The following is an 18727-nucleotide window of genomic DNA, read 5'->3' on the forward strand; positions in this document are numbered from 1 at the left end:
AGAGAGAGAGAAAGGAAGAAGGAAGGAAAGAAATAAAGGAAGAAAGGAAGAAATAAAGAAAGAAAGAAAAAAGAAGGAGAGAAAGGAACAAAGAAAGAAAGAAAGGAAGAAAGAAAGGAAGGAAGAAAGAGAGAGAGAGGGGAAGAAAGAAAGAAAGAAAGAAAGAAGGAAGGAAAGAAAGAAAGAGAGAAAGGAAGAAGGAAGGAAAGAAAGAAGGAGAGAAAGGAAGAAAGAAAGCAAGAAAGAAGGAAAGAAGGAAAGAAAGAAAGAAGGAAAGAAAGGAAGAAGGAAAGAAAGAGAGAAAGGAAGCAGGAAGGAAAGAAAGGAAGAAAGGAAGAAAGAAAGAAAGAGAGAAAGGAAGAAAGAAAGAAATAAAGAAGGAAGGAAGGAAAGAAAGGAAGAAAGGAAGAAAGAAAGGAAGAAAGAAAGGAAGAGAGAAAGGAAGAGAGAAAGGAAGAAAGAAAGAAAGAAAGAAGGAGAGAAAGGAAGAAAGAAAGAAAGGAGGAAAGAAAGGAAGAAGGAAAGAGAGAAATGAAGAAGGAAGGAAAGAAAGAAAGGAAGAACGGAAGAAAGAAAGGAAGAAAGAAAGAAAGAATGAAAGAAATAAAGAAGGAGAGAAAGGAAGAAAGGAAGAAAGAAAGAAAGAAAGAAAGAAAGAAAGAAGGAGAGAAGGAAAGAAAGAAAGAAGGAAAGAAAGAAGGGAAGAAAGAAAGAGAAGGAAAGAAAGGAAGGAAAGAAAGAAAGAAAGAAAGAGAGAAAGAAAGAAAGAAGGAATGAAAGGAAGTAAGAAAGAAAGAAGGAAGGAAAGAAAGAAAGAAGGAAGGAAAGAAAGAAAGAAGGAAGGAACGAAAGAAAGAGAGAAAGGAAGAAAGAAGGAAAGAAAGGAAGAAAGAAAGAAAGAAAGAAAGAAAGGAAGAAAGAAAGAAGGAAAGAAAGAAGGAAAGAAAGGAAGAGAGAAAGGAAGCAGGAACGAAAGAAAGAGAGAAAGGAAGAAAGGAAGAAAGAAAGAAAGAAAGAAAGAAAGAAAGAAGGAAAGAAAGAAAGGAAGAAAGAAAGAAGGAAGGAAAGAAAGAAGGAAAGGAAGAAAGAAAGAAAGAAAGAAAGAAGGAGAGAAAGGAAGAAAGAAAGAAAGGAAGAAAGAAGGAAAGGAAGAAGGAAAGAAGGAAAGGAAGAAAGAAGGAAAGAAAGAATGAAAGAAAGAAAAAAAGGAAGAAAGAAGGAAAGAAAGGAAGAAAGGAAGTAAGAAAGGAAGGAAGAAAGGAAGAAAGAAACACAAACCAAATGCAAAATAAAAAATTAGACAGACCTTAAGTTGCAGTGCAATCATTCTATAGGAGAGAGGATATTAAAACCTACAGTATGTACTGGCAGCAGAAGAAAGAACTTAAATGAAACCACTTCCTCTGTCCATGTCAGGTCAATAAGAAGAGAAAAGCTGCTAACAACTGACTGAAATAAATAAAAAATGCAGTCGTTTGCGAAAACTCGACAGCCCATACCTGACCTGCTCAGTTTTACTGAAAGCTTTTCTATCAATAATATAGAATTTTGTGCACGCGATGCAACCATAACCCTTTGAAAAGTGTTCGGTGGTCGCTCGTTTCGAACTAAAAATTCTCTGCGGGAAACGCAGCTTCCAGGAATGCTAGATACAGGCACCGCGATGCCCCGAGAAATTCAACGATGCGAAAACTTAACCGAGCTTCTTATCCTTAAGCTGCTCTTCCAGCGCCTGCTAATAGAAAAAAGCAGTGCTGTCATCCGAGGTTGATGAGAGCTCGGCAACAAAGGAGCGTAATGAAAAGGCCTACAGAAAAATCTCTGCCTCTCCCGTAAACGAGAGTAGAGTAAGCATGAAATGTTTACGGGCCTAATGTCATCTCGGTGGACACCCGAACCGCACCGTACAGGAAGGGAGGAACGCCACCAACCGTTCAGCGCGATGCCTTGCCATTTGAACACAAGGTTTTTTGAGGAAAGGAAATGGCGCAGTAATTCTCTGCCATCTCGGTGGACACCCGAACCGCACCGTAATGGAAGGGAGGAACGCCACCACCCGTTCGGCGCGATGCCTTGCCCTTTGAACGCAGCGCTTCTCCCCCGGATCACGTACGACAACGAAGTGCAACATGGCATTTATGTGCTTTTTGCAGGCGTTATTAGAAATCGGAAATTATAATTGCGTGCATTATCAAACCCACAGCTCCACTGATATCTTGATAAACATTGAGAAGGCACTGGCAGCAGTTATTTTTTGTCTCGTTTGGAGACCAACCGGCGCTTGCATGCCGGTCGCGTAGGAGGGCTTAGAGAGTCTCGTTAAATCTCGTTAAGTCTCGTACGGTGCCCGGATGTTCTCGTTTTAGAGCCCGGATGACTGGAATTCAGTGCCCGGATGAGTGGATTTCAGTGCCCGGATGACTGGAATTCAGTGCCCGGATGAGTGGATTTCAGTGCCCGTATGACTGGAATTCAGTGCCCGGATGACTGGATTTCAGTGCCCGGATGTTGGCTCTCGGTCTCGGCGTGACGTCACCACACTGCCGACTACGGGAGCTAAAAGCATTTCATGCTTAAAAATCTCTGCCTCTCCCGTAACCGAGAGTAGAGTAAGCATGAAATGTTTACGGGCCTAATGTCATCTCGGTGGACACCCGAACCACACCGTACAGGAAGGGAGGAACGCCACCACCCGTTCAGCGCGATGCCTTGCCATTTGGTTTTTAAGCATGAAATGCTTTTAGCCCCCGTTGTCGGCAGTGTGGTGACGTCACGCCGAGACCGAGAGCCATCATCCGGGCACTGAAATCCACTCATCCGGGCACTGAAATCCACTCATCCGGGCACTGAAATCGAGTCATCCGGGCACTGAAATCGAGTCATCCGGGCACTGAAATGGAGTCATCCGGGCACTGAAATCGAGTCATCCGGGCACTGAAATCGAGTCATCCGGGCACTGAAATCGAGTCATCCGGGCACTGAATTCCAGTCGTCCGGGCTCTGAAACGAGAACATCCGGGCACCGTACGAGACTTAACGAGATTTAACGAGACTCTCTAAGCCCTCCTACGCGACCGGCATGCAAGCAACGGTTGGTCTCCAAACGAGTCACAAAAAATAACTGCTGCCAGTGCCTTCTCAATGTTTATCAAGATATCAGTCGCGCTGTGCGTTTGATAATGCACGGAATTATAATTTCCGATTTCTAATAACGCCTGCAAAAAGCACATAAATGCCACGTACACTTCGTTGTCGTACGTGATCTCTTAGGGGCTTCGCGCATCGAAGCAAAGCTGCGCAGGTGCACAGGGGCCCGGGGGAGAAGCGCTGCGTTCAAAGGGCAAGGCATCGCGCCGAACGGGTGGCGGCGTTCCTCCCTTGCTTTACGGTGCGGTTCGGGTGTCCACCGAGATGGCAGAGAATTACTGCGCCATTTCCTTTCCTCAAAAAACCAAATGGCAAGGCATCGCGCTGAACGGGTGGTGGCGTTCCTCCCTTCCTGTACGGTGCGGTTCGGGTGTCCACCGAGATGACATTAGGCCCGTAAACATTTCATGCTTACTCTACTCTCGTTTACGGGAGAGGCAGACATTTTTGAGGAAAGGAAATGGCGCAGTAATTCTCTGCCATCTCGGTGGACACCCGAACCGCACCGTAAAGCAAGGGAGGAACGCCACCACCCGTTCGGCGCGATGCCTTGCCCTTTGAACGCAGCGCTTCTCCCCCGGGCCCCTGTGCACCTGCGCAGCTTTGCTTCGATGCGCGAAGCCCCTAAGAGATCACGTACGACAACGAAGTGTACGTGGCATTTATGTGCTTTTTGCAGGCGTTATTGGAAATCGGAAATTATAATTCCGTGCATTATCAAACGCACAGCGCGACTGATATCTTGATAAACATTGAGAAGGCACTGGCAGCAGTTATTTTTTGTGACTCGTTTGGAGACCAACCGTTGCTTGCATGCCGGTCGCGTAGGAGGGCTTAGAGAGTCTCGTTAAATCTCGTTAAGTCTCGTACGGTGCCCGGATGTTCTCGTTTCAGAGCTCGGATGACTGGAATTCAGTGCCCGGATGACTCGATTTCAGTGCCCGGATGACTCGATTTCAGTGCCCGGATGACTCGATTTCAGTGCCCGGATGACTTCATTTCAGTGCCCGGATGACTCCATTTCAGTGCCCGGATGACTCGATTTCAGTGCCCGGATGACTCGATTTCAGTGCCCGGATGAGTGGATTTCAATGCCCGGATGAGTGGATTTCAATGCCCGGATGAGTGGATCTCGGTCTCGGCGTGACGTCACCACACTGCCGACAACGGGGGCTAAAAGCATTTCATGCTTAATAGCTCAGGTACATGATTCTACGCAGGAGAGAACGTTAACTGCTCTTTAATTCTTAATCTGTTTTGCGATAGAAAACGTCCTACTTGACACAATAAAACACAACACATGTGTCCTACGTATGTGCTAACTTCCCAAAGATGCTGTCAGGCTATGACAGACGTCGTACAGGGTAGGGTTGGCTTCGGATTATTTTGACCACTTAAGGTTTTTCATGTGTACTATCATTGCGCAGCGCAGGGCTGTTTTGTTTTTCCCGGTCCGGATTTCAATCCATGACCTTGGGTTAACCAGCCGATTTCCATTGCGACTAGGCCAGCCCGGTTGGTCACAAACCAAACTTTTCTTTTATGCCTTGGCGGTGCGATGCATGTGAGGGCCTCACAGTTTTCGTAGATCATTGCAGAGGGAGTCAAGTAAAATTGTTAAATATTTGGAGCTTTTTTTAGATAAAATACTGCTAACTAATGCTTACAGTCATCACCATGATGGAAGAGGAAATGTTACTGCCTTTAATGCAGCCCTTGTTAGAGGAGCATTTGGTCAGAGTAACATGGGCCGAGGCGACGCTTTCGAAGCAAGATGAAATGCGTGAGTGTTCGAGAATATAAACGGGGACGCTGCCAAACATTATAATGCATACCCTTAACGGCCGGCGGTTACAAAACAATAAAATAATAAATAAAGCTACCTAGCTTCAAGTGCGCGAGATCAGATATGACCTTTTGTGACTGAAGAGCCATAATGTGCCCTTCCTCCATTATATCAGTACCATCCAGCCATTCTGACGCTTCAAGCGTCACCCTTTGCCTTACTGCCTTTTCTAAGAATTTGTAAAAGCACACAGAACTTTCCTTACTTCTTTTCTGTCTGTTCAACAAGTGTTTAACACTGCAACTTTATTGTACTAAGCCTGATTAAGCACTGAAATCAGAATAGTTGTCACCTCATAAAATTCTTTGGTTCGGCTCGCTTCCACTGCCGAAAAGGCGACGATGGCGCAGATGACATAAAGAAGTGGCTGCGATTCCAGCTTGTTTGCAGTCATCGCTGCGACGGCAGGCCTGCGCAGATTTTATACACGAAGCGGAAATTGGGCCCCGGTATCATTCGTAGCATTGCTTGTCTTTTCCTTTCCGTGGCATTGTTACTGTTGCCTTCTCTGCGCTCTTTTTACAAAGAAATCCGAAGCCCGTAAATTATTACGAGCGCGAAAAAAGCTGTCTGATCACTAATCTCTGAGTGGTTGTCAGGTTCTGCTGGGGGTAACAAGAGCGAAGACATGCAAGTGAGCAGCTGGCGCCGTAAACTCCTCCTTAAAAAGTATTTACGGGGCACTGCAGCTGAAAAGGCGGCTTGCTCTCGCAGCGTTAGCAAAATTAATTTCAAATCAGAGACGTGCGGCAGATTTCGTCAACTCTGCCCAAAGCGTCATATCAAAAAAAAAAGAAAAAAAAAGCTGGAGGGGACACCTGAACTCCGCCTTAAGGGTATGACGTGATAATAATGTTAATAGGAATTCCAATATATGTGGAATTGGTATTCTCGACTGGGAGTCTTGATACCACTCCTGGCGCAGTGGTTGGGCTGTTGAGCGGTGCACCACAGCCCTGCGATGGCAGGTGCTGCCACCGGTGGGGCTTGTACTACACAAGTTGCTCTTCCTGAGCGACCTCTTGCGATCAATCATTAATTTAACTGCCACCTGCCACGGTTGCCAGTTTGCGCATAATCCGGTGGACAGGTTGTGATGACGTCACAAAGCCACGTGACCTAGGTGGCCCACCTATGCTGGCGGAGTGCATGGCTGCTGCCACCGCTGTGGTTTCGAGGCTTAAAATGGTCGCCAACGCCGATGCCGACGCCGGACAATTATTTTTTCCGGCTTGCGGCTACTAATGCTCTCACGTTAAAAATATTTTTAGCTGATGCTTCACTGACAGAAATTTTGCTAATTTCGGGTTTTTAATTGCTAAACGTACCAAGGCGTGACTATTCGCAGCATAGTTTGCTTTACGACACCGCACAGGAACACTTTAACCAATTTTTAGCCAATATTTCTCACTCTTTTATTGCGCTGTGACTGCGGGCGCTACGGCGCGGCTCTGAAGAGACCCAGCAAGAAAATTGTCACCAGTTTAACTATCTTTGCGCAGCGCTTACCTTCTGTGGCCGGCCGGTCAAAAGAGTTGCAAGCTGGCTGAATCGTGAGTTGCCGGTGCTGCTTTATAGGCCATATTGAGGACGCCTGGCATTGCGATAAGTAGTTCACAGTCTTGCGGAGCCTTGTTCTCGTTTTCTACATCTAGGTTACGAAAAATGCAAGCCAGACTCAGTGAAAGCGAACTTTGCCTTCTTAATATCATTAAGCACAGTTGTGGAAACAAGCGATTAGAGCATTATACGGGAGCAAAAGTTATTATAAAAAGGCCTGGGTACTTTGCAGGGTATTCATTTATTTATTTTTTATGTATATCTCAGGCACATTCAGGCAGGCAGCCACGCAGACGTAGAAGGAAGCTAACTGGTTATGAAACGAGTGACGAAAAGAAAAAAACCGCATGTGTTTGTAGCCTCCGTGTTTCTCTCATCGAGTGTAATTGTGTCGATTAGTCTGACTGGGTCATCGCGTGCGTAATATGCATATAAATATCATGAAACGTTAAACAGCACGCGTGCATTTCTCCAGTCGGATAATCTAGGCACAGTACGGATTAGACCGCTAATATTCTGAAACAGTCGTCAAAGCACCAAAATCTCAGTAGAGCAGTGCTTTTTATATCGCCTCCAAAAAAACATGGCCGACATTGTTTTAATAGAACATACGGCCTCGTCCTCATTAACAGAATGTCATAGCCACTGACTCACTGAAAGCCTTCAGGTAGTTGCAACAGGCTTTCGAGTATTCCTACTTTTCACCAGCGCAAAAACAGGGCTCTTAAGAGAGGATTCTAGGATATTATTTGTGGAGGATTTTTATGTCTACATGTTTATGCTCTTTGCTAGAATCCGGCGGCACGCTACCTTTTCACTTTGGTTTCTACGCGAGATGTGATCTGATTTCCCTGTAATTATCGTCTTACACTAAGCAGCGTTTTCCTGCAAAACCGCAGTCCGGGATTCCTCCCAGAAGGGGTCAATCAAGCTCGTCCATGGCAAAGAGTCTACCACCGCCCTGTATGCAGTGTTCCCGAATAACGACAACGAAGACGACCGTGGCATCGCCCCGTTATTTATGCGCGCACAAGAGACCGGACAGGTCGCCCTGCTGCGCATGAAGTACCAACAGCAGAATTTCTTACGCGCCGCGTTCAACGACGACACGACGCGGAACGCAATCGTGCTGCTCGTGCGTGGCCGCGTAAACCAGTATGTCATCGCATTGAAAGAAGCAAAAATACGTAAGTGAAATGCTTCTCTGCAGTTATTTCTGGCCGTAAGTGATCATTAGACAACTGGACGAATTGGTCTACGAAGTCGTTCCTAACGGACCGACAGCATCTGAGTGGCGCCAGCACGCTCGAAGTGGCTCATGTCGTGCGCTAGCGATGCTAGTGTCAGCGTTCCGTATATTTTTCATTGTTTGATTGCCGTGTGTTTCTATGTTTCATGCTATAAGTATCATGGTGGTGCGTATTCAACTAGAAGGTAATGCTGCGAAGCTTTTATATCGTTTATTTGTTCTTTCCTCAAAGCCACCTACACACGTCCTTGCCACATTTTCATGGGAGAGGTGAGCGGATTTTACGGCAGTGATTGCGCAGCTGCACGCTACGATGTTCGAGAGTGTAGCTGATGCTTTATGCGCCTTTATCGAACGCTGGTTGCCGTCGTTCTCAGCGCTGTTAGCGTTCTGATTAAGCGCGCTCGAAAGTAGTTGTGATACTAGATCTTAGAAATTCACTTGTGCTATGGCCGCCGCCCAGTAACTCGAACCGAAACTATCGAAATGCGGTGGTCGAATACTTGGCTTCTTCTGCTCATCTTAGCTTTACCCGGAGGGAAAGTGGTATAGCTTGAAAGGCTATTGCAATGTATTATTTTTGGCGTAATTTCAGCGGCGGCCAATGAGCATCCCTTTTTGTTTTGTTTTTTGTCATTTTGTTTTTATGGGAATGGTATGTGTAACGAATAGAAACCACCGGTACCATTTACAATTTCAGATGAATTATGGAAACCACATGATGGCTTATCGAAAAAAAATTACGTTTTCAGTGAATGATTGCACTCGAATTTGTTGCTCTTATGATCTCAGGGGTTGAAAGCGGTAGTCTGTGGGACTGGTAAATGTGATGGCAGATTTTGTACTTGCTTTCCCTGCATAGGTGTCTTAATAGAATGTAATTGCTTGAAAAGCGCCGGCTACTATATATGCTCCTGAAGAGACATTCAGGAGTAATTAATAACGGCTAGAGCAGTGCAAAATTGAAATACTGGTACCTCCACCGGCGACGATTTGCGCAAGCGGACTTCGATAACAGCAAGGATCCCACTGGCGGCATGTGGTTGTTTTTTCTTCTCCTTTCTTATCAATTATCTTTTATTGCCAAAATTTTTTATGCTATTATTTCCCATTAATAAACGCTATCAAAAAGGATAGAAACATTCTGCCGTGCTCCTTTACTTTGGTGGCCACTGGCTTCCTTTGTTTGCATGCCTAAACTGTAGTCAGGAGGCTGCACATGTGTACCATGTAGTATCCTAAATGGTACAAGGCTACTTGAGCTTTTTTCTTTGGTTTTCACCGATTTTGCTGAGTAATCGGTATTATATATATATATATATATATATATATATATATATATATATATATATATATATATATATATAGTTAAGCATACAAGAGAAGGGGATGAGGGGCTCGTTATAAATATGACAGAAGCCAACAGCCACAGAAACCGAGGGGCACAGGAGAATTTTTTTTCTTTCATTTATTTATTTTGTGGTGTTGATGAATTTTAGAATATTACTGAATATGTTATCGCTTAAAGCTAATTGATTAGAAAAGCAGAAGAAAAAACAACCACGTGCCGCCGGTGGGATCCGAACCCACGACCTCCGAATTACGCGTCCGGTGCTCTACCTCTGAGCTACGGCGACGGCTGTCAAACCTTCTGCTTTCGGGGGTATTTATGTTTACAAGTAACCTAACCTTGAGAGTGTTCATCAGCGCCACCCACGTTCATAAGCGGCGGACGTGGAACGTCCTGAGTTACCGCAGGTGTGACGTAGAACGTCATCGAACGGAGAGGGTTTTCTTTGCTTTTCTAATCAATTAGCTTTAAGCGATAACATATTCAGTAATATTCTAAAATGCATCAACACCACAAAATAAATAAATGAAAGAAAAAAAATTCTCCTGTGCCCCTCGGTTTCTGTGGCTGTTGGCTTCTGTCATATATATATATATATATATATATATATATATATAACTAGGGCAAGTTGCACTCACCACTCGGCTGGCAGGTGAGCAGCCTCCCCACTGTGTCAGGTGGCAGCTCAATGACTTGTAATAGGCTGCTCGCGACAAGCAACCAAAATCCCACCGATGGCAGCACCTGACGTAGACGGGCACTAGCGTATCGCATTATTACTGCACCACCAGGAGTGGTGGGAAGACTCGCAGGGTTCTATGAACGTAGATAGCGACCAATTCCGCATATATGAACAATAACCCATTATGGCTACCTAAACAACTGCCATCCGTGAACATTGGATCTGAACACCGGAACCGCAGTAAAAAACCGAACTGCTAGCGCACCTAATCCGCATTCGGCCTAAGTACACAAATCAACCATTCAGATTTCTTCAGATTCTCTACCTATTTTCGCTTTCCTGGGCCTGCTGCTTTGACCTTACCACATGAATTACACAGAGCTCTATTTTGGACGAAAAGGTCGGCACCAACCTTATTTTTCAGAAAAACTGTATGGTTGCTGCATTTTGACTCAATATTGTCGCGTATCATAATTGACCACGCGGCTCTGGGTGCGCTTTCCGAAACTATAAACCTGCATTTAACGAGGTATAACTGAATAAAAATTACTCTACAAATTTACGGAATTGTAATTTCTTGAAATAAATTAATATTCTCGGTGATATGCGAGACAATCCCAATAAATGCATCACTATAAAAGTTGTGGTTCCTCCACATCTCTCGCGTTTGTTGTAATGTAACACCTGGAAGCGGGCAGGGTGTCTTGAAGTCGAGTGCCACTGCTTGTCCAAGTCAAACCTAATCTCGCGAGCACTCTAGGGTTGTTTGTCGCCCATTCGTTTTACTAGGCTAATGGGCAAATGCGCTCTTTGTCGAAAATGCCTTCAAAAGCCAGCGGCAGTGCTTAGTGGGGCATGCTGTTGGTCGCCCTGATGAGCGCTCTTATTTCAGAGTTTAATGGTGCAGCTCGCTTTCTTTTATAGCATATTCCCATTCAGCATTATATAGAAAAATGGTGGCACAGTTGGTTTGTTTTCCTGCTGCACCGCGCTTTTTCCATGCAAATTTGTTTTTGTCTTTGCCTTAGATCGTCCTTGTCTTTGAAGCGCAGCAACCATGCACGTTCAGTCGCTGTTTTAGACAAACACAGTTACTTCTCCATTCCTTTCAGTACTTTTTTATATTTTATGGGCTCCTTTCTGGATTTTATTACTCTGCACTTCAAGAACAGCAAGCTTCATTAAGCCTTTCTTGTTCTATACATCATTTCTATCTTCTTTTCTCTCATCTCCCGCACATATTTCTCCCTCGAAACAACGGTAGACTGTATTCTTCATCATACTCACTGAGTACCTGTATACTAGAGCCGCTCCTAACACTCTCTGACAAACAGATTCAAGGCCTCACTCTGGCTTCGTCATAAAATGTGCTCGTGTTCTATCAGCACTATAATAAGGAGAAGTAACTAATTAAGAAGGGTGTATAATCTTCTGTAAGCGAAAAAGTAATAAAAATCGTTCGACTGCAGGAAATTTGTTTTCTGGCACTGAAATTATGAAACGCCTTAGAGTAACAAAATTACCATAACGCATGCTGTGTCATATATGTTCCACGCAAGTAAACACCTACCTCATAACGCATTCTGACGGACTATGACGACGTAGATCCTGTAACAGAAGGGAAAAGAGGTTTTTTATGACTCAGTAATTGTTTTAATCGCTACCTCCTGTTAGATTGAAGAAAAAATATTTTCTCTACCTACCGAATTTCCTGAAGAAACAAACACTACCTCCACGTACGTATGAAAAAAAAACGGACAAAAAAAATCCCCCAGGGGATCATGTTCTGTATGCATGGCTTCCAGACAGAGCACGCTGTGATACAAAATAAGGAAGGCTACTTTATTACCATTCACGATTACTTAAGACAAGAAAAATTCGTTGTACCATATAGCCGCATGGTGTCCGTTCGTCCTGCCGCTTTGAACGCGAACGAACGGACACTACAATGATATGTGGCAATATATTTACGCTATGCAGCTTGGGTATAAGTTGTATTGTTTTTTTTTCTACAATATAAAAACATAGTTATATTTTGTCTGGCAGCCTTAGCCTTCTATGGTGGCTTAGTGGCTGTAGCATTCTGCTGAATTCTGGCATGCTGGATTGAATCTAGGCCATGGAAGCTGCATTTTCATGGAGGCCAGATGAAAACACCTGTGTACTGTGCAATATCAGTGCGTATTGAAGAGCCACAGATGGTCTGAATTACAGTTGTGAGCGACATAAGCGGAGCATGGCTGCCAACAAAATCCAGGTTATTCCATTCACATACGCGCGTGCCAGTTTTTTAACCTTGGCTCAACTTACGTGGGGACAGTGTATAAGCATTTGCACAACCTTTAGTGATTCATAAAAATTACAATAAATTGATGCAGTTCAAACCCACAATTGCAGTTTAAATATCAAATTTTTAATAACGTAGTTAACTCCGACAAATTTTCATCTGGCTTCCCTAATGTTATCACTGATAGCCGTACGTGATTACTTTTCATTAACTTTTTGCCATTATTTTCAGCTCCACCAGGAGGATACTCACTTACTTAGTACCAATTTTGAAATGAATCGGCTCCACTTTACAGTCAGGCATAAAGAAATGGTGCGTTTTCTTTTTCTTGATAACTAACCACTGTTCAAAAGAAGCTCAGCGGGAACTTGCTCACGACTATAAAGAAGTGGAAGGCGACACATAGAAAAGTGTGTGGCGAGAAGCTCGTCTATTTAAATAATCAGTATCCTGCATCCTTGAATTATGCCACGCTGTAAATGTACTGGTTATTCCACTAATTTTGTTCTCTTGCTTCATAGACCTCACGCTATTGAAGTGCTCCAATTATTATCAATAATGGTCAAATAAAAGACATGCTTCCTGAAAGAGATGTTAAGGAATGTTTTATGCGTTCACTGGGGTCAGCATTCTCTCTGGATTTTCTTTTTGTAAATGCAAATCTTGCGGGATGCATGCCATTCAGTGCTTATGGAAGAAGGCAAGTAGCATTAGGCCAGCCACATTTGCGTCTTGCTCTGACGTCTAAAGCTTGATGTTCCCAAAATTATAGCTGGCTTAACGACTCTCTTTCTGATCTACTGGGTGTTTTTTATTAAGTATGCTATGAAAAATAAGAAGTCAGTGGGCTGAGCCGCTTAGCCTTGCCGCCCCGTCTTCGGAGAGTTATCTCTAATATTAAGAAGTGTACCAAACATTTTTAGTAAGCACCTTATATGCTATTGTCTGTGTGGAATAAATTTTGTTTCTGCAGCTCTTTCCTCTTGGTATATTGCGACGCAGTGTTATAGTACAAAAAGCCGCGTTAACGTTTGTTACGCTCTCCCAAAAAACTACGGAGTTCATGAGCTCTGCAATCCTTCTAATCGAATGCAAGCGCATCTACCTTAATAGTAGCTATCATCACAATGCAACAGAACCTATATTTTACAGCATTGCTGGTAGCCCGACTTCAATCCCAATCGCAGTAAGAACCTACGCCGCGGGATTAACACATGTTGGCCCTTTAATGGTTGAAGAAATGCAGGCGAGGCTGGCTTCCTGCGTGCAAGTTGTCCGCATTTTGTCACTGAATGTGGCTTTCCACTGCTGATGTGGCAGGAAATCTGCCAAAAGTGGGCGCCCTGGAGGCAGACTTCTGCTGTTTGGTTACTTAATCATATACGCAATAAAAAATGGCTGTGGCTTACCTCAGCTAACCATGACAGCGAGAGTCACGCTTGCATAACGAGCGTGAAGTCACGCTGCGGCTTACTGCTGCAGTGCCGCGTGTCTGCCACAACGTTGTCAGCGCTGATGCAGGCCGCCCACATCTCCCTCTCACCACCGCCAACCACGTCACAGCACTAATGAGGCGTCCACTGACTCAGGGAGCCTGTTATGCGCCCTTCCTTTCCTCAAAATCATCGGAGTCTAGAACGTTGTCAACGCCAATGCCAATGAACACAGCGTACGCCGAAGGCCTATGGTTTCGTTTCAGTGCTGCGCCTCTGCCGCCACTCTGTCAATGCCAACGCATGGAGCGACATCTGTCTCTACCGCAAAGTAGTTTAAAGCGTGACTGAGGTGTCCACTGTTCCAGGGGGCCAGTTATGCACCCTTCCTTTATTTTCGAAGCTTGCGCTCTTCATCGGTATATATCGGCTGCCCGTGTGGCGCGTTTATGCTCCCTATCGATTGTTAAATCACTTACACGATTCGCAATGTCGACCGGATGATCAGACTCGGCCCGACGTGTGCGAGTACCCACTCTCGAGGACGTCGGCTTCGGTTGACTTGCTTCGTTCATACTGTATAGACACTGGATATACACTGGAGGCGGCGCGCAGCGATCGGCGAGTCACGTGGTACATCACTTATTACTTACGTAGCTCCGCTCCTCCTCTTCAAGGTCATTCGTCCAGACACAGCGAAGTTGGCACCGCTAGGCTAGTAAAGCTTTCGGTTTATTAACTTCCAGTTAGTCAACGTGCTTGCATAATTGCTTCCTAGAACCAGTAGCTTTTATTTGAGGCAGCATCTATTAACGACGCTGCGCTGTTATTTGAACCAGCTTAGTAACGCATATTTAGTTCTCGCTGCCCTCCTAACTAGGTTATGTTAAAGAACTTAGTAATGGCTACAGGTCGCAAACTGCTGCTCGCTACTAGGTTTTCTTGTTGAGGTTAGTTACAAGTACTTGTTCTTTGACCTATTGATGGTTACTAGCATGGCCTTTGTTACCTGCAGTTAGTGAGGGCCTAACAACATATGTGACAAGTGATTACTAGGTTTGCCTTAGTAACCAGCACATTTTTTTTAGAGTCCACACCATATTTAATGCCTTTAACTGTTCAAAGCGCCTGCTTTCATTTTACAATCATGCTAAAGAACTAAAGTGACAGACGCTAAAGAAATGCCAAACACGCAGTGCATGACAGCATTACGGGTCAGTACAATAATAAAGTAATGTCAAACCACACGACAACATGTTCTTGCGGTTTAAGGTAGTATTAAGAAGCGCAATACCACATACAAGCGCAGATATTGGGCACTGATTCAGAATTTCACTTTTGGGATCGGAAATGCTACACAACAGTAGGGCGAGAGGATAGACCGACAAAAATCTCCAACTGTTTAGCTACGGCCGATTGATTCGGGTGAACAAATCTAAAACCAGCAGTACGCTCTTAGAGTAAGCAGGCTGCTTCGCCCGTACAGCCAGTTAATTATGAGATTTCAATAGGGTAAATCCAGAATTTCGGACAGCCTCTGTGTTTTGTTCTGGTCGCTTATGCACGCTGGGACGCGCATAATAGGCTCATTTCCCGCGATGTGTGGTAATGAAGCAGAACAAGCAAATAAGCCTCAAGCACATACAGGGCTTCGGTGCGCACATAAGTTACCTGATACTAATTAGTTTTAACTGTGCCGTTGATTAGAGAAGCCCTCTATGATCGCCGTGATTTGCTTTTGCAGAACGGTTGGCCTGTACGGGTCCGGCGGCCGCGTTTGGTCGTAGTTAGTTTCTCCGGCGTCAATTGACGATCACGAGCTGGTGGCGGCTAATAACCGTCAGTCGCCTTGCGGAAGGCACGATGGACACGGCAGCCGGGAGTTGCTGTCTTCTGCTGTCTCTGGCCGCGATTCTTGGAACACCAGATGCTTTGCATGTGGCATCGAAGAGAGCCGTTGAATGCGGTAGAAATCCAGCGCTCAATTTCGCTAAAGTGAGCGGCCAAGGTAAGTGTTTCTTTTACTTATGCGGGTACGGCGTCGTGCTCACAACGCTCTTCTCACCTACCTCGTCGGTAGTACGCCTGAAGAACGCGATGCTGCCGCTCTAAGATTTGCTTCGTCACATTTTGGGCACACTTACAGGCATTGATCGCCGCAAGAACAAGGAAAGTGCCGCGCGAACGGTGCAGGGGCGTATTTATGGGCGTATGTTTTAGGATACATTTTAAGGAGACAACAAAGCGCGCCGAGTTTACTTTCGCACTTCTTTGATTTAACTTTCATGGCCACGAAACTTGGGGCCAGCGGAGTTTTCCTCCGAAAATCTCTTTCCCTTTCCTTTAAATGCAACCCTAGAAACTTACTGACGCCACCGCCACATCCAACTGCGCCCAGTGCCTGTGTTAAACGTAGAATCTTGTTTCTTCGCCTGACTTTAAGCAGGCTCTTTTAAACCCCGAAAATAGATTATGTGAGTGGCTCAGTCGATCGCACCTTTCTTCCTTAACTTTGTAAAATATATCAGAATCATTTCCATCTCCTTATGAAATGTTATACTTTCTGTGCGCTCTTTGCTGTATCTCACCAACTTCTAGAGAGATCTGTTCATTGTTTGTGGATAGGCCTTCTAGGAGGTCTTGGTTTTATAAGGTGTCTTTTTGTAGTTTCTTTAAAAGATTATACATATTTGAGGTCAAGAAGTTCTTTGCAAAGTTTATAAGTGTTTCCATGCCAACAAAGCGAGGTATTACAGAGCTTTGTTGCCGTACAAGCTCTCTCTGCTGGTGTTCTCTATTGTATTTCTTTTTCTTACCGCAACAGAACTCAAAGTATTAAGACTAAATTACCAGGCACTACTTTTCCAAAGATAGCATCAGGGAGGCTCATTGTAGGTTTGAGCATTATTGTCATCTGCGCTCTCTTATTTTTATCAGTGCTGAAAACCTTCATGAAAAGCCTTTGCCGCATGTTCCAAAGACTATATGACAAAAGCTTTTCATCAAGCCTAAACACGTAGTCGTATCAGCGGAAAAGGTCACATTGTATCAGCGGACCTTATGTCTAACAGGGAGGAGGTTCATCTGTTAATGGTGAATATAGCACAGAGTACCAAAGGTTCCCTTTAAGTATACTTGGTACTCCTATATTTAGTTTTGAGCAATGTAATAAAAACTTTTTGGCCTTCGTTTCTGTGGCTCATTATTGTGCTGCTGTACTTTTTTAAAGAGCAATACTATGTCACTTTGCTGTCTAAAATACGTTTATTAACCTGCTCACTTTCTAAGTTTTCATACATTTTTTTACTGTGATGCGTCCGTCTAACGCATGCCTTAGTATATAACTTCTTCTCTACTTGCTCAGTAAAAATTTGCAGGTTAACTGGTCTATATAAAATGAGTAAAAAAAGCAAGAATCACTATGGACCAAAGCTATAGAAACTGAGAATACTACGCCCCGACGCTCGCAGTGTCAGTTCCTTCTTCGTTTCGTGTCAATCTCTGCATTTGATCTCCTTATCCTATTTGTCTTAGGCCGCACACTCGTCTCTTCCAGTAAACGCACAAAAGAAAGGAAAGTGCACATTACAACGGCAACCTGCATTCGTTATCGAACTGTGTATTGTCCATGTGCTAATTACTGATAGACTCGCTGACTACAACATAAAGCAAGCGTTTGTCCTGCTCGTGCTGACGCTAAATTTAACATGGGGCACGTACTGCAAACCGCATTCTATCATCCCGTATTTTGTATCGTAAATTGTTCCCAACGTTTTTTTCATTACACTCCTTTATCAATTCACGATTGTCAATGACGCCTCAAAAACGAGAATATTTGCCTTTCAGGAAAGCAACCAGCGGTGCATCTCTTCAGCCTTCTGAAGGCTTACGACGAGTGTGTTCGGCTTGCCGACGGAATGCGCTACCGACGACGCTACGTAGTGCTCGAGTCGTCACACCAGGACGCCAAGTACTTCCTGAGAGAGCCGCATTGAGTAGTACCCGAGAAGTTCACGCAAAACACTCGGTGCATCGGTGCAAAATAAATTCCTGATGATTGTCACCGGAGAAGCGCGTTTCTTTATTCTTTCTGTTTCTATTTTTTTTATAGCAAGCCGCTGTTTGTACTAAAATCGATGCTCTATCGCGCTCACGCCACAGGCGCCACCTTGTGCATGACAACAATAACGAGCCCGTCAGTATTGCGGGTCTTGCTTGCTATGCGGAAAAGAGGGCAGCACCAGTTCATTGGTGGGCGCGCGTTGCATGCGCCCATGTTTTCAACTGGAATAAATGGTGTATTGAGGCTACATTGTTGACTTTCCTCAAGATAGTTCGTTTTTTCGGGTATAAATAAGGGTGGCACATTGGACTGTGAAAACACACCATGTTGCGAAATTGTCATAGATAAGATTGTGGTAAAACTGTAATCGCTACTATCCTTTCATCCCTTATGTCGTTCATAAAAATTCTTTCAACGCATCGAGACAAAAGCAAGAGAAATTCGCGAAAACTTACGCTGCAATGTGTACTGAGGCCGACGTCTGAACTGAGTCAGAGGAAAGAAAAGATAGGAGTCAGCCTGTTTTCTTACCACATACTTTTTTCCTAATTTGTCGCTGTCCTGAATGACAACAATCAGCTTAAAGATGGCCCATAACTTTCCGATAAGATTCGTACACGAATAGAGGGAGTCAGTCTTACTTCCGTGTTCATATCGGCCCTTATTAACGACAGTGCTTGGTGCTGGCGTTCTGGCTTATCAAGATTCTCCTGGAATTGTGTGAGATTTAAGCTATTTCTAGCTTTGATCATGGTGCTTTCCTCGGACCTTCTGGGAAACTAGAGTTGTCGCATGTGCAAGTCATGCTGAGGTGTATGTGTTGCAGAGAAACATTGTCAACTGCAAGAGTAAAGCGTGATGTATGGGCACATGACACAATTCATGACGCCAGCGATATTTATTTACCACATAACGAGAAATTTTTCTCTTCATGAAACCACAGATGGTTTCATCTACGCTGTGTATCTTCTAGTAGCTTCCGTAGCCGCTGCTGTATGAGGGAGCATAGTGGCCCCCGTGCGAGGAGCCAGCATAGCTTCCGTAGCCTTGTGGGTAGTAGCCGCTTTGCCCTGCGCTGTACTGTGTACCATGAGCGCATTGGTGCCCGT

The 18727-nt window shown here is 44.5% G+C and overlaps 1 long non-coding RNA gene across 1 annotated transcript; it reads left to right on the forward strand.

Moving 5' to 3' along the window:
- The first annotated feature begins 7660 nt into the window (after positions 1-7660).
- On the forward strand, positions 7661-17556 carry LOC149340082 (uncharacterized). The gene is made up of 3 exons (XR_016283833.1): positions 7661-7740; positions 15300-15563; positions 17402-17556. It is a non-coding gene; the product is annotated as an uncharacterized LOC149340082 (long non-coding RNA).
- The last annotated feature ends 1171 nt before the right edge of the window (positions 17557-18727 follow it).

This window comes from Amblyomma mixtum, chromosome 6 (genome assembly GCF_055824585.1).
Source record: "Amblyomma mixtum isolate Tamu chromosome 6, ASM5582458v1, whole genome shotgun sequence".
NCBI classification, from domain to species: domain Eukaryota; kingdom Metazoa; phylum Arthropoda; class Arachnida; order Ixodida; family Ixodidae; genus Amblyomma; species Amblyomma mixtum.